This window comes from Vicugna pacos, chromosome 5 (genome assembly GCF_048564905.1).
Source record: "Vicugna pacos chromosome 5, VicPac4, whole genome shotgun sequence".
Taxonomy (NCBI): Eukaryota; Metazoa; Chordata; class Mammalia; order Artiodactyla; family Camelidae; genus Vicugna; species Vicugna pacos.
This window is the reverse complement of record NC_132991.1, coordinates 10481195-10505273: the sequence shown is the minus strand read 5'-3', so window position 1 is coordinate 10505273 and position 24079 is coordinate 10481195. Positions and strand designations below refer to the sequence as shown.

The window sequence follows — 24079 nt, the reverse complement described above, 5'->3', positions numbered from 1 at the left end:
CTCAGACCCGGGGGGAGGGGCCTTGCCTTGGTCCTGTGCCCAGACCAGCGCTGCTTGGACATCATGTGCTCACAGACGTCCCAGGGACTCTTGCTAAAGTGCTGATTCCAATTCAGGAGGTCTAGGGGGAGGCCTGCATTTCAGGCAACTTCCAGGGTAATGCCTGTGCTGGTGGATGGGGCTGTACTTTAGAGACCCTGAGCTGGCCCTCTGGCTAGAGCCTTCCCCATGGGGAGGAGTCTTGGAGGGCTCAAAGGGTGGTGCCCACGTGGAGGCCATGCCACCCAACTTCTTGGCCTTACTCTGGGTGCTGGGACCCCTTCTTGAATGGCTCCAAGCTTTCATTCAAGACCTGTATGGTCCTCTTTTCTGAATCATCCTCTCAGGGGTAGACTGTGCCATCCAGATGCTCACCCCTAGGCCTGAGTTGTTTATTGGAGGCGCAGAAGGGACTGACATGAGGCCTGAGGTATCCACATACATGGACACACGGTCAAGCAATCTGATTCTCCTACACACTGAGGCTGAGAACCCCAGCTCGAGAAGAAGTGGGACCAGAGGTGAACTGACAAACTTCTTAGAAATCCTCCAAATGACATGAGATCGTAACCCAAGGACCACATCATCCCACTTTCTCTGGCTATGCTGCCAGGATGCCTTCTCTCTCTCTCTTCTTTTGAGCTCTACCACTAGCTTTTCTTGTGCATGTGAAATACATAGTATTGTTTTATTTATTTTTTTAAGTTTAATTTTTTGTATTGTTTTATTGTGTGCATGTTTTAATAGCTTCACTGAGGTATAATTCACGTAAAAGAAAATACATCTATTGAAAACTTACAATTCAATAACTTTAAATCAATTTTTAGGCTTGTGCAACCCCATCCCTGTAATCCAGTTTTAGAACATTTTGGAACATTTCCTGACCACTAGCTTTTGATTTTGGACAAGATCATGTCCCCCAGTCTGAGCTTCCAAGTTTTCGGTTATAAAATCAGAGCTTGACCATAAGTCATTAGAGGATTTCCAGATCTAATTTCAGAATTTAGAGCTTTGAGAGCTAACAGAGAGGGAATCTGAAAATGACTCTCTTAAACCCAATGAGATGTCCTCAACTTCGCTGATTCACGTTGAAATCTGTCTGATCAGTTTTGTAAAACTTTCTCTTTAAAAATACATGTCCTCCTGGGTGAGATGAGGGACAAAGAACACTTGGGACCATTACTCTGTAGCAGCACATCTTAAACTCCAATGTACATGTGAATGCACCAGGGATCTTGTCAAAAATGCAGGTTCTGGTTCAGTACCTCTGAGGTGGGGCCTGGGATTCTGAATTTATAGCAAGCTTCCAGGTCTTGCTTAGGCTGCTGGTTTGGGGACACACTTTAATAGCAAGTTTCTGTAGCCTTAGTAAGTTTAATCAGATTGCTTCCCTCTGAAGACCTGGGGTCAGTCTGGAAGAGAAATGGTGTTTTATGGAGGGAGGGTAATTTATAGCAGAACACACACAAGCATGCTATTTAGTAAAGGTAATGTAATCAGCGAACTGTGACAAGTCATAAACTGGAGAGAATGTGTCCCTGTGACACGGGGTGGCCTCTATTCAGCTCTAGCCTGTTGGCCTGTAGCATGATGTGGTCAAACACGGCCAGATTTTCCAACTGTTTTTCCAGTGCAGGCAAGTGGCCTAACTTCTCTGAACTTGTCTCCTGACCTCTAAGATAGGGGCAGGCAAAGCTCACCTCACAGAGGTCCGGATTAAGTGTGGCAATGCACATAAACCATCTAGTGTTTTATCTGTGACATAATAGCAGTTGCTCAGTTAATAGTAGCTCATTTAATAGTAGCTCATTATTATTCTTAATACATTCAGATGATTCAAAATTCCTCTTTATTCTTTGAAATTCATTACCAATTTAAGTAATTATCATGTTACAAATCAAAAACTACTGACAAATAAAGAGGAAAAACTCAGTGACAATCCCTATGTTTGGAGGTTAATCGCTGATACCAAATCTAGACACCCTTCTAGACTTTTGCATTTATAATTCTATTTGTGAAAATACAACTATTGTGTTTTTCAGCTTGCTTCTTCATGAACTCAACAACATATTGTGAGGAAATTTCTGTCAATAACTACATTTTTATATCATTTAAAAGGACTTCAGAGCACTTCTATTTTTGAGAAGATGGAGTAGAGAAACTTTTTTTTCTTTTTTTAAGTAGGGCAGATTCTTCTGGATCCAGGGCTAGACAAAGTGTTCTTAGACTTGACATCCAAAGCATGATACCTCAAAAAAAAAAAAAAAAGGTAAACTGTACCTACTCATCAAAATTTAAAACTTCTATTCTCTGAAAGATCTTAAGAGGATGGAAAAACAGGCTACAGAGTGAGAGAAAATATTTGCAAACCACAAATCCAAAAGTATGTAGGATATAGAAAGGATTCTTAAAGCTCAACAGTAAAATACAAACAATCCAATTAGAAAATGGGCAGAAGACCTGAAAAGACATCTCACTAAGGAAAATACACAGAGAGCAAACAAGCGCATGAAAAGATGCTCAGCACCCTATGCCCCTGAGGAAATGCAAATTAAAACAAAGAGCTACCCCTTCACACTGATTAGAACATCCAAAATCTAAAACGCTGACAACATCAAAAGTGGGTGAAAATATGGAGCAACAAGAACTCTCGTTCATTGCTGGTGGGAAAATGGTGCAGCCACTTCAGAAGACAGTTTGCCAGTTTCTTAAAGACTAGACATACTCTTGGTATATGATCCAGCAATCAAGCTCCTTGGTGTTTACCTAAATGAGCTGAAAATTTACTGCATAAAAAACCCCATGAATACATGTTTACAGTAGCTTTACTCTAATTGCTGAAACTTGGAAGTAATGACGATGTCCTTCAGTAGGTGAAATAAACTGTGGTATATCCATACAATAGAGTATTATTCAGCGCTTAAAAAGAAAAGAGCTATTAAGCCATGAAAAGAAAAAGAAGAAACTCCAATGCATGTTGCTAAGTGCAAGAAGCCAACCTGAAAAGCCTACATACTGTTTGATTTCAACTCTCTGACCTGGAAAAGGCAAAACTATGGAGAGAGTCAAAAGATTGTTTTCCAGGGCTTAGTGGGGAGAGAGAGACTAGGCAGAGCACAGAGAATGTTTAGGGCAATGAAGCTATTCTGTACAAATCTATAATGGTGGCTACATGTCATTATATATTTGTCAAAACCCATAAAATGTGAAACACCAAGAGTGGTCGATGGGTGTAAATTATGTAATGTAAACTGTGGGTCTGGGGTGGTGATGTATCAGTGTAGGTTCATAGACTGTAGCAAACGTACCATTCTGCTGCAGGATGCATGCCTCGGGGCAGGGGGCATATGGGAGCTCTGTACTTTCTTCTCAATTTTTATGTGAGCCCCTAATGCTCTAAAAATAGTCTATTTAAAGTTAAACAATATATATTCAACATCTAAATTAGTCATTGGGGAATACAAATTAAAACTACAATGGCATATCACTACACCCCTATCAGAATGGCTACGATAAAAATCAGTGACAACACGAATTCTGCCAATGATGCAGAGAAAATGAATCCTCCATTGCTGGTGGGGACATAAAATGGTACAGCCGCTTTGGAAAACAGTGTGACAGTTCTTAACAAAACTAAGTGAAACTACTATATAATCCAACAATTCACTCCCGAGCATTTATCCCAGAGAAATGAAGACCTATACGTTCACACAAAATCCTGCAGAGGAATGATATACAGCAGCATGTAATAGCGTTTAATTAGGATACAACCTAGCTGTTCTTCAGTGGGCGAATGGGTAAATACATTGTGGTACGGCTGTACCATGGAATACTATTCAGCAATAAAAAGGAACAAACTCCTATACATGCAACAACCTGGATGCACTTTAAGAGTATTAAGCTTAGTGAAACAAATCCACTCCCAGTAGGTTGTATACTGTATATTTCCATTTATATAATATTCTTAAAGTGACAAAATTATAGAAATGGAGAAAGAGATTAGTGGTTGCCAGAGATTAAGGAAGGAGAAGAAATGGGAGGGCAGCAGGCGTGGCTGTAAAAGGGCAGTATGAGCATCTGTGTGGTGTTGGAAAGTTTCTGTCTTGTGATATTGTTCTATCAATGCAAGGTGTTCCATTGAGGGAAACTGGGTAAACTGTTTATGAGCTCTTTTCGTATTATTTCTTACAACTGCTTGTGAATCTACCATTATCTCAAAATAAAGAGTTTAATTAAAAATACAATTTGATAGGTTAAAAAAAGGACTGTGGACTATTGCACCCTATGAATGTACTGCAATTTATTCAGCCAATTTCTTGATGTCTTACATTTAGGTCGTTAAAATTTTCTTACTCAGAAAGCACTGGTATTAATGCCCTTCTGGTGAAATTTTGGCACCTTTTCCTTACATATTTTGTTATAATATATCCCTAGAAATGGAACCGCTGGTCAAAGTCTATATCTTTTTTCACATATTCAGAACCCCTTTGCATCCAAAGTGAAAAAAGATTCAATACTGGGAAGTAATGAACTTCTGTGAGCCTTCAAGATGTGAACAGGAAAAAAAAAAAGTTCATTAAGATGCCAGTCCTCTCTATTTTTATCTTGAGCAATTTAAGCTTGGGAGGTTACTAATACAGCAAACATTTTAAAGACTTTGATACACATTTCAAAACTTTTTAACTTAAAATATGTGGATACTATTGGTACCTACATTCTGGGGCGGTTGTGGGAATTAAACACATGGCAAGCACTTGATAGAGCGTTTGGCACATACTGCAGGCTCAATAAACGTTAGGTGCCATTATGATTATGATTATGTATGGAATCCACAAACGATGCAGTGATTTATACCCACCTGTAGGAGAAACTCATTGCCTCACATTCTTGCCAACAACAGGCATTATCAACCATTTCCATCTTTGTCATGTTTCTTGTTATTTTAATTTGCATTTCTTGGATTACTAATGCATTGAAACACATTTTTCATATATTTATTGGCCATTCATATATATCCTTTTGTGTTTCCACTGTTTATATTCCTCGTCCATTTCTCAGTAAGGATATTTCTTTGTTGCTTGAAGGAATTTTTACATAGTAAGATCATTAACTATTTTTCACATGAAATATTTTTATTGACTTGTTTTGCTTCTAACTCTTTAAACTATGTTCTGTTTGTGTTTTTTTCCTTCCGGTTTTACTGAGATGTAATTGGCACACAGCACTGTGTAAGTTTAAGGTATCCAGCACAGTGATTTGACTTACATACCTAATGAAATGATGATCACAGTAAGTTTAGTGAGCATCCATCATCTCATATAGATAACACTAAAGAAATAGAAAAAAATTGTCTTGGGATGAAAATTCTTAGGATTTACACTCTTAACAACTTTTATACGTAACATACAGCAGTGTTAACTTTTATTTCTCATAGTTTCATCTTATCTACATGCTTTCTGAAGATGTATACATTGTATTTAAATTGCTTGAATTCTTATAAAAAAGAGCATATTATGCTACATGTAATTGTCTGGCACTATCTTTTCCCTTTTAATATTACACTGCTCAAATTAATCATTATACCTGTGTCTCACTGTGTTTTATTTTGACTGTTGTTATTACATGTAATTGTGTCCATATACAATTGTGTTTTTCCCACACTCCTCCATTTATGAACATTCAGGTCACTATTATGTCTAGAGCTGTTCTGAATACACTTATGCATTTTTGTTTCTAGTGGAGCAGTGAATAGGTTTCTGTTGGGCATACACCAAGAAGTGGAATTGCTGAGTGATACAGTATGTGTGTGCCAAACTGTTTTCCAGGGTGATTACATTATTTTCCTTCCAGAAGCGTTGTTTTTAAGAGATTATGAAACCACATCTTCTCCAACGTTTGGTACTGCTAGACTTTTAAATTTTTTTGCCAAGTGAAGAGTGTTATGGAATCTGTAAAACAGTGTCAGCGTGGGTCTTAGATGTAAAAATAACATCTCATTAGTGCCTGCTTTGCGTGTCCTGATCAGTTCTTGTATTAATGGCTTCTGTGTTTTCTCTGCTGAAAGATGCTCACTTGCTTTCTCTCTTATTTTCATGATTTAATCTTTGCATATAAATCCTTAGCAAGATGCAATTCACTTTTGACTAAAATGTATGTGAACTTAACCTTTTGTGATCGATGGATAGTACATTTTCCCACCAACAATCTTATTTTGGAATATCCCTCAAGGAGGTTTGTAGTTTTCTCTGTATACATTCTTGGAAAACTTAAGTTTGTAATAAAGAGATTATGCCGAAGACAAAATAGTTGTTGGTCTTCCTTGATGGGGATGTCTTAATGTTGTGCAGAGAACCAAACAGCCTTGTCTGGGAGGACGCCTCAAACTCATTTTAGCCCCTGCTAACTCAGGCGAAGACAATTTTACCTGCTGGGCACCTAGGCCCATGACAGCCAGCCATGGTGTTCTCAGCTCACAGACCTGGCACATAGCAGAGGCTCAGTAAGTGCTTGTTAGTTAACATAAGATGGATAATTCAGCAATAATTTCACTAATTTCACCTAATCACGCACCTTGCTCTCTATGAACTCAGTTATGCGTGCAAAACACTTTGGCTCTTCCTTATGGGAACATAGTCTTAATTTTCTCCCATACTCTTAAAAGCTCACCATCAAGTTCATTTTCTCCTCGAAGAAGACTTCCACATAAGAAGAGAGCTGCAACACACCTATGCATGTGCATAGAATTGGACAGATGTTCTATTTTCTAAAATCTAGCTTAGATTTGAGGGAAAAGTATCAACCTTTGGACCCTGTGGTCGTTATCACCCTGCAGGAAGGCTATAAAAAAAAAACGCTCCCTCTGTGAAGGCCATGAATCCGTCGGCACCCTAGTGCTGACTAGCACTTTTGAGAGAAACAGCAGACCCCGGGAGCTGGTAATGTGTACTAACGAGCTTTGTATCCTGAAATCCATATTGCAGAAGGGATTGAAATCTACAGAAAGCCACATCTGTGTGCTCCTCGCCAGACCCCAGCAAGACGCCTGAATACGGCATGTCATTATGATTAATTGTGGGTAATGAGGGTCTTATGAACACAAGAAAGAGAAGCGCTTGTTTCTCTGCTGTTACAGTTAGAGCCTCCAATTTGTTTTCAAGCACTCCGCAGAGGAAAGCCAAAATAGAATAGGACTCTTCTATAGCCATCCTTTACTTCCCTGCCAGGCATTTCAGTAAATTAACACGCAGGGGCCAGTAAGGGAATTTGTGAGCTCTTTCAAGAATGTGATTTAAAAAAAAAAGTTTCCTGGTTCAAAGAATCTGTATAAAATCAGGCTGTAGGAGATCTGCTGCGAGTTCGCCGAGAAGCGCACTGGTGCTCTTGAGTTCAGAATCGAACAGGACAACGTTCACAGAAGCAGGGCGAATAAAAGAATTCTTCTATGGAAGCGGCCGTGTTTTCGTCATTCTCTAACCTACCAGAAGGTGGCGCAAATTCACTGCCGATACGGTAAAGGAGGACGTGGCTTTCTTTTCTTGAGCCCTGCTCTGTACAAGTACAGTAAAACGGAAAAAAAAAAAAAAAAAAGAAAGAAAGAAAAAAGAGAAAACCCTCCCATATTTAAAAATAAATTAAACACTTAAGATTTCATCTTAAAAACAGCCCCAAATAACTGGCATAACATCTGTCAACACATTTTTTGCCAGACTTAGTTTTATGTGGGTCAAATTAAGGAACAAAACAAAACAAAACAAACATGGGATGAAGATTTAAGGAAGGTAATTTTCAATATCCTAATGTAAAAAAATTTAACAAAATGAGGTTTGTAGGGGCTTCAGACAAATGCTCCATGAAGGAAGCGTAGTGGAAATGCTAACAAACAGCCAAGAAGAGGTTAATGGGACATACATTTCATTCCATTTGAAAATACTCATTATCGTATTTTAATATTTGGGCATTTAAAATATTTTCAGGGGGAAGCACTGTGATTCCCCTTTTGTGTAGAAGCTTGTGCTTTGTTGAAATAAAAATCAAAACTTCCCCCCAGGAAGATAACACAGGATTTAGAAGACCCAAAAAGAGTGTTTAAAAAACAAACAAAAATAAAAATGAAAACAAAAATCCATCATTAACAGCAGAAATAACAAAATCCTCCTTATCTGGCATGAAGGGAGCCACTGGAAGTAAGCCCTGGTTTACAGCAACTATGAGATGTGTGGCTGGTGCCCACTTTTCCAATCGTGAAGAACATTTTTAGAGATGTGACATCCACCTGAAAGGGAGAAACTTTTTATTTTGTTTTTAAATTATGATTTCAGTAAAATATCAATTGGGGCACTTTCAAAAAATCCCTTCCTAAACCCTCCCAGTTTCCAAGACCACTCGTTCTAAACAGAGAGGAAGTATTTTTGAATTCAATCAAAACAAAACAAACAAAACAACCCCCCCAAACCTCTCCATATAGAAAACAAAACAAAAACCCAAAAGAAGGCTTGAACATTTTCAAATTAGAATTTCTAAAGACAACGCACCCAGAGAGTGACCTCAGAGTTCTGGGTTAGTACTGATTTTTCAGCCCGAAATCGAGCCTAGTTTGAACAAATGTGACCAGGGAAAGCAATGTATTTTTCTTTTCCTAACTAAAATCTATCTTTTTAAAAAATTAATTTGCTCTCCGAAATTGCCGGATTACATTTTCATTTAACTTCGGTGCCGTACCTTGTAATTAGCTTCTCTTGGAAGAAGAAGAAGAAGAAAAAAAAAACAGTAGAAAGAAAGGGGGGAAAAAAGAATTAAAAACAAGCTTGTAGGATGCAGTTAAAATATTTTCCTTTATCACGCCTGGCGGGAAAAGAACCAACAACATTGAACCCCGGGCGGCGACGAGTCCCACGTCCCGCTCTTCCAGTCCCTTAAACCTCAACACCTTTTCTTAAAAATCTTCGGGGCTTATTGTGAAGCCAAGGGCACTTGGCGTAGGAGAGTCGCTTGTAATTTATTTTGGGAGAGGGACGGGGTCTTGGAAAGGAAACTAGAGCGTTTACGAGGGGGAAAGGGTGGGTTTTATTTCCCAAATTATTTGCCTGGACCGGAGGGGAGTCGCTAACCCTTCCCGGCTCACCTGGAAAGGCCCCCTCCTGGCACCCGCTTTGTTTGGCGTTCCTTTAAAAGCTCTCCTGTTGGCAGAGAGACCCACAATGAAACAAATTCTCATTTTATGACGTCTCTCCCCCTGTAGGAGTCCGAACAATGTTTGGGGGGCTCGGCACGCCTGAAGATAAAAGAGTTTTATTTTAAATGCGATACGTGTCAGGATCAGACAGCGTTTCCTTTCAGCTGAACTACAGAGCGGATCTTCATTTCCTAATCCACTGCTTCCCCCGAAAGAAACTTTTCTTTTTCTTTTCTCTTTTCTTTTCCTTTTCCTTTTCTCCCTCCTCTCCCCCATCAAAGAGGCAGGGAGCCGGGTAAGGGGCACAAAGCTTCTCCCTCTCGCCCCCGGAAGTCATCTTGGACTCCTAATCGGTGTGCATTTCAGGGCAACCCGGGGCCTCGGCGACGGTTCTGGGTTTAGTTTGCCCGGATGAGGCTGCAAACCGCTTGGGGCTGGAGGGAGCGGCCGAGGCGGCCCGGGGCGGGTGGCGGAGCCGAGCGAGGCGACCCTGCGGGCGGGACGTGGCCGCCGAGCCCGCGCCGGGGCTGCGGGGGCGCACGGGCGGTGCCCCGGCGGGGCCGCGTCGGGCCCCGGGCGCCCACTCCTAGGAAGGGACAGGCCGGACCCGATGCCTTCGCGTCTGGGGTCAGCTGGCTTCCCTCCTGCCACCCTGGTCCCCGATGGGCCGGGGAGGCGGGCAGGGCTCTCGGCCCTTTGTCCGCGGGTCTCAGGGCCACCGGCCTGGCGCCCGCCCCCTCCGGCCGCAGACCGCGGAGAACCCGGGCGCGGACGGCCTTTTGCACTTTCCGCCACTTGAGCGGGAATCGAAGGAGCCTGGCATGAAACCCCGAAAAGGGAGGCCGTGATTTACGGCCGGCGAGCCGGAGTCTCGCACCATATGGTGGGATTTATCAGGCCCGGGCCGCCTTCAGCCCCTGAGCCCCCACAACGTCGGGCGAACAGCGCCCGGTCCTGGCGGACAATGTCGCCGGGCCAGATCGTGGGCTGGGAACTCCTCGTCCGCTCCTTTCCTCGTTTCCAGAAGAAGTTGATAGAAGACAGCCTTTTATGTATTTCTTTATCTTATGGTATACTCGTGATTACACAAAAAATGTAACTAGTGTAGCTACTAGTGTTCAAGGGTAGCTAGTGATCTTTGGACATCGGCACTTACTGTGAGGCCATGAGGCCTGTGGGATCCCTCCCTCCCGCACCCTCCCCGCACCCCCCCATCCTCTTGGAGGAGGCGGGTGGGGGCGCCTTGGGCCAGGTGGAAGGTGGTGTAGGGTTAAGAAGCATCAGACCTCGAAGAAGGGCCTCACTTCCTCTTCGTTTTGTCGTCCTTTGTGTTACATACGGGGGCAAGCAAAGTCTGCCAATCACGACCATTTCTCTTTCTTGTTCTATAAAGACAGGGTCGTCACAGCAACAGGGACATGACAGACTGGTATCTCTCTCGAGCTCCAGGGGGCCCTTAATAGGATTGAAGCAAAAGATCAAGCGAATGGTTTCCTATTTTAGGCCCGTAATAACTCCCAACTGCTTGCATATACATGGGCCTTACAGTATTATCAGGCGGTTTTTAATCCCAGAAAAGAGTAACCTGTTTTCTAGCAGAGTCTGTTTTAAAGAACCCTGTGGGATACATCCTCCCTCACCATCCTCTAACCTCGTCTGCCCATCTTCCCCTTTATTGGAGGGGAGGGAAATCTCTCTTTCCTCCTGATTTCATTTACCACCCACCCCTCCCCCAGAAGCTGAAGGTGTCATTTCCTTTCATTAATTCATGTTACCAGCTCAAAGTAAATACTCCGTTTAGAGGGAACAAAGACACCCCTTTTTGGTATTCAGTTGAAGTCCTTGGTGGGATCAGAACTTTGCACATCTTTTGGAGAAGCTGGCCTTGGGTAACATTTAGCCAGACATCCCCACCCCCAGCACCCTCCCCTCCAACCCACACACCTACAAAAGCACAAAGCAACCTAGGCAAGAATGAAAAGGTTTCTCTCCCCCAGGCAGCTGGTTCTGTTCCAAATGAAGTCACGTGGGCGTGTGGAGCGCGCATGGTGGGTGGATGTCCCTCGTCTGTGCTGGTGGAGGAGAGAGAGGAAACAAATGAAATGCATGGGGCAAGGGGGTAGTTTGTTTTCACCCCCCAAGACCTGGGGAAACCCGTCAAAGGAGGCTGACTTCAAAAAACTCAGACTGTCTGGGAAATCTGAACACAAACAGCCCTGGAATAATCAGCACCATCAACATCTGTCACCACAGCTGTTTCCTTTCTGGTTGGTGAGAGAGCCTGTGTGGGCTGGCATTGAACTCCAAGCAACCGACCCAGCGTCTTTCTCTTCCAAACAGAACTCTCCAGGTCTCTGTGTACTTAGCCTGCCGAAAAATAAAACACAACACAAAACAAAACAAGCATGACATTGTCACCTTTCAGGTGCAAATCAATCTCCTGGTTAAAGTAGGTGAAGAAGAAGTGTTTTTGTCATGGGGGTCACAGATGGGGAAACTGAGGCACAGGGGCAACCAGTGAACTTTCCTATTAATATCCAGAGAAGGAATCAGAATGGATGAATTCAATTCTCAGCCTATTGGATTCTGCCGGGTGTCTTAGAAGGCACTGGGTTACAAAAAAAGTGAGTGCTTTTTGGTTTATTTTCCCTTTCATTCAATCCAAAGATAATTGTTGAGCATCCAGGATGCGGAAGACAGAATGTTTTGTGTTGTGAATGGTAAAGAATGAAATGTGGTCCCAAGCCTAAGAGAATATGTCAATCAAGGGCATGGATACAGCAACATGGCAGCTTGGTCTGAGGTTATGGGAGGGAGGTCTGACAAGGGAACATGGGGTGTCTGGCCAGAGTCACCAGCAGAGACTTCATGGAAAAAGTAAAGGTGAGAGAGGACATGGAAGATGTAGAGAACAGCATGCATTCATGATCAGAAGGGAGCAGCAGATTCATTTTTCAGGGGATGGAGGGAGATAGGGCAGGAATGAAAGAGGAGAGAGCTAATGCCTGACTCAGGCTTTTGGACTTGAGCCTGTGGACGAGGGGAGCTCTGAAGTGATGGATCTGGGGGGCATTTGCAGAGACCTGAATCTAGGGCTGATGCCAGGCAAGGTCTGGGGCTGTGGAGAAAGCATGGATTCTGAGATTGCAGTCGGGAGACTGTGGTAGGCTTATGGGTGAGGATCTGCTGCAGGCCAGTGGCAGGAGGATGGAAAGAAAAAATGATTGTGTGAGCATCGGATGGATGTAGAGCTCGAAGCAGAGACACAGGTCAGAGGTGACGGGGCCTTCAAGCCTGGATGACCAGGGTAAAAAGGCAGCCTCGTTATGTGCAAAGAATTAAAATAACATTTAAATCCAGCGTTACGCGCAGAGTGTTTCAAATATTGAGAGCTTCATGGCAGCAGAGAAACTCAGAGACCGACATTGATGAGCTTTTTCCAACGTTGAAGAGCTTTCTTTGTCAACACCAAACACTTGGCCTCATGGCTGAGCCTCATTGAGCCGGAGAGCCAGGATCCTAGAGCTTGCTGCCTTTGTGGGGCGGACAGAGAAGCCCATTGTAGGAAGCGTATATTCCCCAAGACACATTAGTCTTCCTTAGCACCTGTTTCAATTTTTATACTGTTATTGAGAAAGCAAGTGAGAGGAAAACATCTCAGAGGCATATTCTCTGCAACTCTCAGGCACGAGGAAATGTTCAGGTGTGACGACTGACATTTAGTTCCTTATTTTTCAGTTGCATCCACTATTGGCTTGAGAATGTTCCAGAAAGCAGAGACCTGGATGATCACACAGCCAGTGCAGGCCAGACAGATGGAAAAGAGTGAAAGGGCACTGGACTGGGCATTTGAGTCCATAGTTCCCTACTCAGTGATGCTGACTAGGTTGGGCACCCTCTGGGCCCGGTTTCCCCATTGGAAAAAAAGGGGTGGGTAGAATGATCTTGAAGGTCCTTTTCAGCTCCAGGCCAGTGGATCATTGTTTTTTTGATGTGGCTCTTTCTCCAAATTCTCCCAGCAGTTTCTTCTTGATATTCTGTATCCCGTTTTGCATGTGCAAACAGAAAGGCTATTTATATTGGATGATTTAGACTTTATTCTGGATGTTAATAACTTCATTTGCATTGAACTTTATAAATATTTTGAAAGCGTGATGCCAGCTAGTCTCCCTTGATCCACAGAATGGCCATGTCAAGTGAGTCATCCGAGGTTGATATGCCCAAATGCACAGCTCCTGATAATCATTTCCTTCCATGGAGTCTACACATGCCAACATGCCTTAACATGAAATGTCTCATTTAGTCACCACAGTAGGTGTGGTTGGCCCCACTTTCCAGATCAGAAAGCTGAGACTGACAGGGCTGGAGACTCACTGAATGCTTCCTGCTCATGGGTGGCTGAGTTAGGATTTGAATCCATGTCTGTCAACTGCAGCTCTGTTCTCTAAGGCCTGGGGAAACCATACAGGCGTGGCCGACTGTCTCCCTCTCCTGCACAATATTTCTTGTTTGCTTTTACCACCTCTATCATCAAAGGAAACTTTTGGCCTGTGTGGCCTTCCATGGTTTTTGTGACCTTCCATGATCTTGCCATATGACATATAAGGACCGAGATTTAAACCAGGAGAGCTGTTGACTTGCCTGGTTTTCATGTTTATCAAGCACCCCGTACAGGTTTAATACTGTACCACAGGCTTCGGGTCCCCAGAGAAATATTAGAAATGTCTCATTTTACAATCTGAGATGAGGAAACCAGCTAAGCCAGTAAAAACATCAGTGAGCGCTCAAACTTCTAGAACACGATGGAAACAGCCACACTTACAGAATGCTCACTCTGTTCTCACTGTAGCCTGGACTCTTGGCCTTAATTCTTATGACCAGCCTGTGCAATGGGCACTGTCTGTACCTCTTTTAAGGAGGAGGATGTTGGTCCAGAAAGGGTGTTGCAGCCACTGCCCGGAGGTCCCACACCTCACAAGTGGCAAGGCCAGGATTTTAATCAGGGCCCCTGAGCACGAGGCCCCGACCTTCCTCCCTGGACCACGTAGCTTCCTGTTTTTAAAAGCATTATGCATAGGTTAGAGTGTGGTGCACAGACCTCTGAAAATGGGAGAGTGCAGGGTCTGGAGGTGTGGTGAGACCTCCTGTGACATGCTGAACAGAAAAAGCTTCTTGTTTTATAGTCTTGCTCACAGCGGAAAGTGCTAATTCTGTGGGGGATGCTTAAAGGACCACAGGAGAAGAGAAGAAATCAATGGGCAGACAGCTTGGAATTCTGGGAAGGTGGCTTTGGGCTCAAGTCTTGGCTCCGTCATTTACCAGCTTTGCTTAATCTCTTTACGCCTCAGTTTTCCTCTTGGTAAACAGGGTAATGATAGGTCTCAGTTTAGACTTAAGATACAGCATTTGAAACTTCTCACGGGATGGCCCCGTGGCAGATGCTTAAGAAAATGACGGTTACCCACGGCAGCTATGCACTGAGAGCTCGTGGACAAAACCTACAAATAACATGTTGGTTTAAAGTGAAGACAGCTGGAGAATTTATTTGTCCAGTGGCTTCCTTGCCCTGCATTTTGATTCATTTCCTGGTGTTTTTAGCCCTGGAATTAATAGATACGGCAAACAGACCCAGTTCTGGCTATCTATTGCTGCATAGCAAACCACCCAAAACCGTGGCTTAAAGCAACACACATTTATTTTGCTTATGAGTCTGAGGGTTAACTGGGCTTGGCTTGGCATTTCTTGCTTGGGGTTCCTCAGAGAGCTGTAGCCAGAAGGTTCTGGGGCTGCGGGCAGCTTCCCTGGACCCTGGGCTGAGAAGACACCAAAGCTGGGGCTCCGTGGCATCTCCCTCTAGGTGGTCTCCCCACATGTTCTTTCTGTAAAACTAGCAGAAGACCAGGGGGAGCTATCAGTGGCCCGCTTGGGTCCTGTGCCCATTCTGGAAACAATCACCATGGCCAGAGGGAGACTGTGCTTTCATTGGCCAAGCCTGGATCATGTACTTGTCCGAGCCAGCCTCACTCGGCTACTCAAACTGACTGTGGAAAAATGATGCTCAAGGGAAAACTGAAATGGGGAAGATGATGGAAAAGCATCAGTGTCCACTGGAGTTCCTTGCTTCTCATTGGTGCCCTGTAGACATGTCCTGGTGATAATGATGGATGGGAGTAGGTCTAACACCCCTGACACTGAGATGCCAAGGCCAGTAGCTTCTTTGCCTGGACCAGAAGCTGTGCACAGTGCTGTAGCCTTGGGGTTGGAGTACTGGGCAACCTGAAGGTTTTATGGACCCTATGCTTTGGCTAAACTTGCATTTTCCTACAACTGCACCTTTCCATTCACTTGGAATGAACTTCCTACCTGTTCCCACCATCTGGAATGATCTTGCCCAATTTGAAAGATACAATTTATGGCCACTTTAGTCAAAGGTGAACTTTTCTTTGATTTTTATGGCTTTGTTGCTCAAAGTGGGTCCAAGTGCTGCAGCATCAACATCTAGTGGGGACTTGTCAGCCAGTCCCCACCTCAGACCTATTGATCAGAGTCGGCAGTTGACTCCCCAGTTTTCACAGCAGCACTATTTTCTACAGCCAAGACATGGAAGGAACCTAAGTGTCTATCAACAGAGGAATGGATAGAGAAGATGTGGTGTATACATACAATGAAATATTAGTCAGCCATTAAAAAGAATGAAATAATACCATTTGCAACAACATGGATAGATCTGGAAATTGTTGTACTAAGTGAAGTAAGTCAGACAAAGACAAATATCATATGCTGTCACTTACTTGTGGATTCTAAAAAATAATACAAATGAACTTATTTACAAAACAGAAACAGACTCACAGACATAGAAAACAATCTTATGGTTACCAAAGGAGAAAGGGGTCGGGAGGATAAATTAGGAGTTTAGGATTAATAGATACACACTACTATAAAAATAGATAAACAACAAAGACCTACTGTAGAGCACAGGGAACTATATTTAATATCTTGTAATAACCTATAATGGAAAACAATAATCTCTAATGGAAAAGAATCTGAAAAAGAATATATACATTACAGAATCTGAAATTTAACATGATACCCAGGCAGTGTGTAGGCACATTAAAGTTTGAGCAGCATCACTCCAGAGCAGTGGTCTGTGCAGTGAGGTCCAGGGCATCTGGAGAGCCCCAAAATTCTTTCAGTGAGTCTGAGAAGGTGAAATGATTTCCATACTAATACTGAGACTATTTCCATTACCACTCCCCGTCTCCCACGAGTGAATAGAAGAATTTTCCAGAAGCCCCATGACCTGTGAAGATGGAATCCTTCTGATGGGTGCTGAAATGTGTGCTTGTGTGTTCTCATGTTTTAAAGACTTGTTTTAACTTACGATATGATGGGGGGGTGGGTAGAGCTCAGTGGTACAGCGCATGCTCAGCATGCATGAGGTTCTGGGTTCGATCCCCAATACTTTCATTAAAAAAAAATTTAAAAAAAACCTATGATATGATAAGTGTAAACATACATGAGCACATTTGTAATTTTCAGGCATCTAAAGGGATCCTGAGACCAGAAAGTTTGAGAACTGCAGCTTTTGACCCTTCCGTCTTTAGGTAGGAAAGGTGTGGACTTGACCTCCACATCTCTGGCTTCCGGCACTGAGCTAAGCCCCCTGTTGGTGCTGGGTTAGTGGGTGTCCTGGGAGCACTACCTGTAACTCCTTGTCTCTAGTGGGGAGGAGAGGGTCTTGGGGTTACTCCCTGGGCATCTGGCTTCATGGAACTCTTTTGTTTGTCTCATGCCTATTCACACAGCCTCAGAATATAAATATTTGCTAAAAACTTTGAAAATTAGGAAATCCTTTTGGATAACTAAAAAAAAAAAAATTTACCAACCCTCTGCATCATTTTTGAATTTTTCACTCTTCAACCCACGCTATTCAATTCTCATGGATAGAGAGGGAAATGTTGTTCCCATTTAAAGAAAAGCAGCCCAGATTAAGAGAGAATGTGTAGCTTTCCAATATCACAGGACAAGCCAGTATATTCCAGGTCTTGGATCTCAGATGCCTAGACCAGACTCCCTGTCACTAGTCTGTGGGTCGCAGACAACCCATAAATGAGCCCAGTGGTGTCCTGGATGCCTTGCGACCATCAGCAGCTGAATCACCACGGGGTGGTGGAGCCGGACACACACTCAGGTGCCAGGAACAGGATGCGGGAGATGTGGATGTGGGCATCTCTGCAAGGGCTGAAGCTCACTGCCCCTTCTGGAACTCCATTCATCCATCCAGTGCTTTCGACATTTCCCCTGTTAGGCTGGTACCCTCCCCGTACCTGGAGATCTCAATTCTTTCTTTCAGCAGTATGGAGAAATTTGCACTCATACTATGCTGACTTTCCACACATGGAAACTGAGACTTCAAGGGTAACTCACCCAGAGATACGATGGCTAAATGGCAGATCTCACCCTTGAAGACCTGCCTCTCTGCTTCTGCCAAATCCCGTTGACCATCTTTCCTGATGGCTTGACTTGCTGAGGGGCTGGATTTATGATCCCCACGGTGCTTATTTATCAGTCTAATCTGGTCCTTGAAAAGGTTTGTCCTAGGACGTTTAGAATCAAAACCCCTTCAGGTGAGACTGCAGTTTCTCCCATTCCCCTCTCTGCCCCTCTCCTTTCCTTCTTCCCTTACATCCATCCTTCTCTCTTTAATTCTTCTCCTTCTTCCTCCCTCCTCCTTTTTCTCTTTCCCTCTCCTCCTACCTTAGACGCTTTTGGAATCCTAGAAAGTGCTTTGTAAGAGGATGAACTCTCCCTCTTCAAAGGTTAAAAGCATTGCTGTTCCAGTGCAAAAATGTCCTGTGTAAAAGCCAACACCGCCACCTCCCCATGGCTGCCCTGAAATGGTAAGGAGCCTGAGTCCCTGAGGCTCTCCCACGCTGTAAAGGGCACTGAAATAGCACTTTCGGAATCCATTGGGCTGTTTCTATGCTCCACTCCATCCAAGGTAAACTGTCCATTACCCAGAGCTAGGGATTCAGGTGGGGGGCCAGGGAGCTATGGAGAAACCAGCTCGTTGAAATTCGGATAATCCCTAAACCTCATTTTCCCCCTTGCATATGACTGCCTCTCTGCCCTGCCCCCTTTTACAGGATCCGCCAAGAAGCCACTGGACCGCTTTGCCTGGCACTCCTTTTATCTTCCTGGCCCGAGGGGTCCATGGGCTAATGATCAGTGAAATCAGGAAAGGCCAAGAGGCTCAGCTAATCCACAAATTGGATCAACCGCCCCTGAATAATCAAGAGTTGCTGGCACAAAAGTTGGTTTCTCTCTTTGATCATCAGCACGCTCAGAACACACCTACGTTTTTTTCCTGTGGGAGCCCTCTGGAGAATTAAGGGCTGCTTCTGTTTTGGCCAAATAAAATTCAGATACAGGACTAAAAGAATCCAGTGTTCCAGTGTCCCAGGGGGACTGTTTTAATATGACAGTGAGGAGAGGATTGGAATTCTAAAGAGGTTGTGTAAATTCACTAGACTTGATGGGCAAGTTCCAGTCCGTGAAGATCTATCTCCACCAAGAGGAGAGGGGTTTAGTCATATGCAAACCTTACCATGCTGTATCCAATGCCATAGATCTTAGTAACAGCCCTACCGTGCAGTGATGCTGGCATCAGTAACTCAGCCATCCACCTCTTTAAGAAAATTCCATCTATGGAAACCATAATTTGGAAAAGAAAGAAGGTAGGAAGTCATACTTTGCATTACAAGATGATTCAGTTTTTCTCAACTAAGGCTTTCTGTCAAGTTTTTTTCAGTAGCAAGTGTATCAGTGGTTTTCAGGTGATTTAATTGACAAAAACTGCATTTACTCACGAGTTGTCATGAATGGGTCCATATGAACACACTCCTGGTGTTACTTATTTTTTTTAATTCAAGTATACTTGATTTACCATATTGTGTTAGTTTCAGGCATACAGTAAAGTAATTTGGTTATACATATACATATACATATATATATATATATATATATATTCTTTTTTCAATTCTTTTCAATTATAGTTTATTACAAGATATCAAATATAGTCCCCTGTGCTATACAGTATGTCCTTGTTGTTTATCTACTTTATATGTAATACTGTGAATCTGTTAATCCCATATTCCTAATTTATCCCTTCCCCCTTCTCCTTTGGTAACTATAAGTTTGTTTTCCATGTCTAGAGTCTGTTTCTGTTTTATAAATAAATTCATTTGTATCAATTTTTTAGATTCCACAAACAAGTGATTTCATGTGATATTTGTCTTTCTCTGTCTGACTTACTTCACTCAGTATGATAATCTCTAGGTCCACCCATGTTGCTGCAAATGTCATTATTTCATTCTTTTTCATGGCTGAGTAGTATTCCATTATATATAAATACCACATCTTTTTTATCCATTCCTCTGTTGATGGGCACTTAGGTCACTTCCATATCTTGGCTATTGTAAATAGTGTGTTACTAATTTTTAATGGTCATTAAGAAACATCCATACAAACACTTGAACTTGGCCAAAAAGCTGAATGTAACAGATGCCCCTTTCTTAGTCTAGGAAGTTCTCGTGCACTGTGAGTTTATGAAGGTGGGTTTCAGAGCAAAGGGAAGCTGAGTTTTGTTGCATTTTCGGTTCTCTGAGAGCTTTCTGAGAAAGAGATGTTCCCATGGTAGACATTTGAGATAGAGTGGACCCTGGATTCTACTTGCAATCAGATAGATGTGAGATTGAATTTCAACTCTTGCTACTTATGGGCAATGTTATTTACTGTCTCTGACCTTCAGTTTTCCTTTATGTCCACATCCTGGACAAAAACTCCAAGATATTCCTATCTCACCTAGAATAACATCCAAAGGTCCTTCTACAGACCCTCATAATGTGGCTGCTGCTGACCTCTTTGACCTATTGCTGTCCAAGCTCTAAGAACTCTGATGGGCCAAACTTATTTCTGCCTCAGGACATTTGCACAGGCTCTTTCTGATCCTGGGAAGCTATTCCCCCAGGCCCACACACTTTCACTCATACCTCATTCAAGTTCTTGCTCAAATATTATGTCCTCAGAAAGGTCTTTCCTGGCTACACATCCTCAAATCCCTCCCTCTGGCCCTTCTACTGGCTTGATTTTACTTTATGGTACTTATCTCCCAACACATACAATATTTATTCATTTGTTGACTAATTTGCTTTCTGTCTTTACTGATAAAAATGTAAGGCTGTGCAAGCAAGGGCTTTGTCTTAATCACCCTTAAGTTTCCATTGCTTAGGAATTGATCTGCACATGGTCTAGACATCCAGCGATCACAGAACAAATGACCTTGGAAATGGCCATTAGAAGATCTACCTTGCAGGTGTCGTCAGGACTAGGGATGATATAGGCAAAGCCTGGAACAGAATGAGTAAATGGTAAGTATTATTATTGTTGTTACTATTATTAGCACTAGCTGTGAACTCTAAGTCCTTTATAAATATTTGCTAAATCTATTGGACTTGAAGGGCCTGATGGACCTTTAATGGACAGCGAGTCAGTGCCTCTTAATCAACACACCTCAGGATCCTGGTTTCTGAGACAGCTGTCAAAACTCCCTCCTTCTGCTCCAGGGTGTAAAACTCAAATGCTGGCAGAGGCAAGCCGGAAACGATAAACACGCGAGGCTGTCTGTGTGGGAGCTATAGAGTTGGAGAGACCATGCTCCACTCCTGGCAAAGATCCAGGGTTTTCAGTGTTTTTGTTTTTTTTTTTTTCTTTTCCAAGAGAAACTGGAAATCCAAACTTTTCTGTAAAATGTCTTTATTTTAAAATGGTAGTGACTGTGTCGGCATCCCTAAGACCACCCTCAAATTTGGAGGTCCCTGGAGGGACTCATAGAACTCAGCACAGAGTCGTGCTCAAGACTCATTTTCCCGCACTCAAGTTGTAGCAGATGTGGATCATAAGGCAAAAAGCCCAGGCTCCTTCTGCTCTGGCTTCCCTCTGGTCCCTCCCTCCCATGGAGGGTCGCACGGAGCCCACCCTTCTCCCAGCAATAGTGTGCAGTGCCGGGCATGTGATGCTTCTGTGCAGGGAAGCCTGTTAGGGACTCAGCGCCCAAGTTGTTACTGGGAGCTGGTCCCTCTGCTGAGCACGTACCGATATTCCAGACTTTCGGGGGGAAAGCCCATGTCCAGCCTAAACCACGTTGTTTCCCAGTCGATGTACAGCGAGCCACTCTTCTCAGCTGGGAAATGTTTCCTATCCACGTAAAGAACTGTTTACCAGCCAAGTTCCCAGATGCCAGTCAAGGGCCTTGCTGAGGGTAGCAGTTTCAGACCTGCTCTGTTAACTCTTGCACAATTACCAAGTAAAAAATGTTAAATTTTGTATTATGGAACATTCCAAACATAAACACACAACAAGAAAATCATTATCATAAAGCCCCTTAGACCCATCACACAGCTGCAGCCGTTATCACATCCCCATGATGACTCTCCTGTGTCTCCACCCACTTATCATCCTGCCTTGAATTATTCTGAAGCAAACCTCAGACATCCTGTTCATCTGTAAGACTTCAATAGATATTGCTACGTGATGAGGACGCTTCGAAAATGATCTGGAGTGCAAGCTGCCTGTTTGCAACCTCCACCCCAGCCCCATGCCAGGGATCACTTCCAAATGATGACTGGCAGTTGACTGGCTGCCTTGCCAGACCCTCCCCTGCCAACATCACTATCATCAGGACTTGGGCCAGAGCGGAGGATAAGAGGGCACCTTTATGGAGTCCCTGTGCCCTGCATGATCCGGGCCAGGCAGCCCGGCACTGAGTTCCTATAGAGTATTTGTTTTGCCAAAAGGTTTGCAGCGGCTGTTTGTGTGTGTGACGTGGGCTCCTTTTGGCTTGATTGTGCGCTGTCCAAGGGCAGGAGCTGGACCCGCTCTTAGTCTCGCTGTCTTCAGTGAGACCTGCTAGAGGCTCTGTGTTTGCAGAACCCAGACAAGATGTGACTCGGAACTTCAGCCGAGGAGGGAGAACAGGAGAGTGAAAGCAACCACTTCCTGTGTGCTAAGGGAATTTATTTCTGAATAGTCCGGCTGTCAGTGCTAAGAGAGACGACAGAGAGAGAGGAGAGGCACTGGACAGGGTCAGGAATCTGGGATGCTCCTGAAGGCTCAGTCACTGACTAGCTGGGGTCCCTGGCCAAGTCCCGTCACTCCTCCAGCCTTAGTTTTCTCGTTCGTAAAAGTGCACACCCAAAATTGACACAATAAAAAATAAATACATTAATTAATAATTTAAAAATTAAATTTTAAAAACGAAAAAAAAGTATCAGGATTTTCATTCACTTATTCATCCACCCACTAATTCACTCATTTATTCATTCATTCCACAAGCATTATACGGTATGTATGTACTGAGCTCGGCACTGTGGATATGAAGATGAAAAAAGTCTTTAAAAGACAACCTTCCTGGCATTGTTTTCTTTCTTTCCTTCTCTTTCTTTCCAAACAGAGGTACTGGGGATCGAACCCAGGACTGCGTGCATGCTAAGCATGCGCTCTACCACTGAGCTATACCCTCCCCTGGCACTGTTTTGTTTTGAAGAAAGTGTCCTAGAACTGCAGGAACAGTTTGAAAGCTGCGGATCGTATTGATTCCCTGATGCTGGAAACGGGCACAGAGGAAGGATCTTGCTCGTGTTGTTCAGCTGCTGCCCGAGTCTGCATGGGAACCCAGGCCGGATGTCGTGTGCAGCTCTGACTGCCGTTCTGTGGGGCCTCAGTTCCATCCACCCCAGAATGACCCAGAGAGGGCCTTTTTAACCAGAGGAGCGTGGCTCTGCCGCCACAACTGGGAAGGAGGGAGCGACCTCTGGTCTGAATGTGTTTATGAATCACCATGTCCTCAACCTGGTACCCAAACTGTGAAAATCCTGTACTTTTGCCTCCTGGAGAAATATTCATGAAATTGCTTTATGGTTGTCTTCCTGTGGGGACAGGCATTTAAAAGAGGTTCCCTGAGCATCGCAGGAGCCCAAGCTGACTCAGCAAGGAATTCTCTCAGGTGCCACAATCCGTCTTCCTAGAATGCTGGCCTGACAACGAAAATGGCCACCAAAGGATTTGACATAACGGTGGAGCTGACAAGTTTTTGGGTCTTGAACAAGAAGGCACGCTCCTGCCCGGGTGATGTGGGTCCTGGGGCTGCACTGATTGGTTAGGTTTCAGATCATGTTTTACAGTGACTGTTGCTGAAACTAAACAGGCTAGGAATTAGGGGACCAGTCTGAGTCTGGCTTGTCTCTTGCTAACCTCGTAATCTGGAACAATTGTCTTAACTTCTGAGCCAGGACAGCAAGCTCCACTAGGCAGGGACTAAATTTTATCTGCAGCAGGGAGCACGGAGCCTAGTATGCTGAGCGTTCGAAATGTCAAGAGAGCTGGGTTTCAGGGTCCTCTTGGGCCACTGCTTAGAGTAGGAATAATTCCCTGCTTTTCCCCTTGGAGAACAGTCTCCAGTCACTAGTACTGTAGCTTCACCCTTTCCTCGGCAACATCCCTTCTCTCTTCTTATCCGTTCATTCAAAACATACCTTCTCTTCCACCCATTCAGCTCCATCCTTCTCTCCACTGAGCATGGGATCCTTTGGCAATGAGAGGAGCAGGGGGTATGGGAGGCGAGAGGAAGGCTGTGTGGGTTTCTCCCAGGTAAAGGGATGCTGATGGAAGAACATGGTCAGGTGGTCCCCTGGGTGAGTCCTGCATGTTCACTGGTGGGTTGTGGCTGGAAGAATATGTGGAAACTCTAGTCAGAGGGCCACATAATCACTCAACAGACCCATGCGCTGATGTACTAGACACCTTGGGGCA

The 24079-nt window shown here is 43.9% G+C and overlaps 1 long non-coding RNA gene across 1 annotated transcript; it reads right to left on the bottom strand.

The window, feature by feature from the left end:
* Positions 1-7966: 7966 nt before the first annotated feature.
* LOC140696574 (uncharacterized) lies at positions 7967-9242 on the bottom strand. Its single transcript, XR_012073058.1, has 2 exons — positions 9161-9242; positions 7967-8311 (listed from the first exon to the last, which is right to left on the bottom strand). It is a non-coding gene; the product is annotated as an uncharacterized lncRNA (long non-coding RNA).
* Between the last annotated feature and the right edge of the window lie 14837 nt (positions 9243-24079).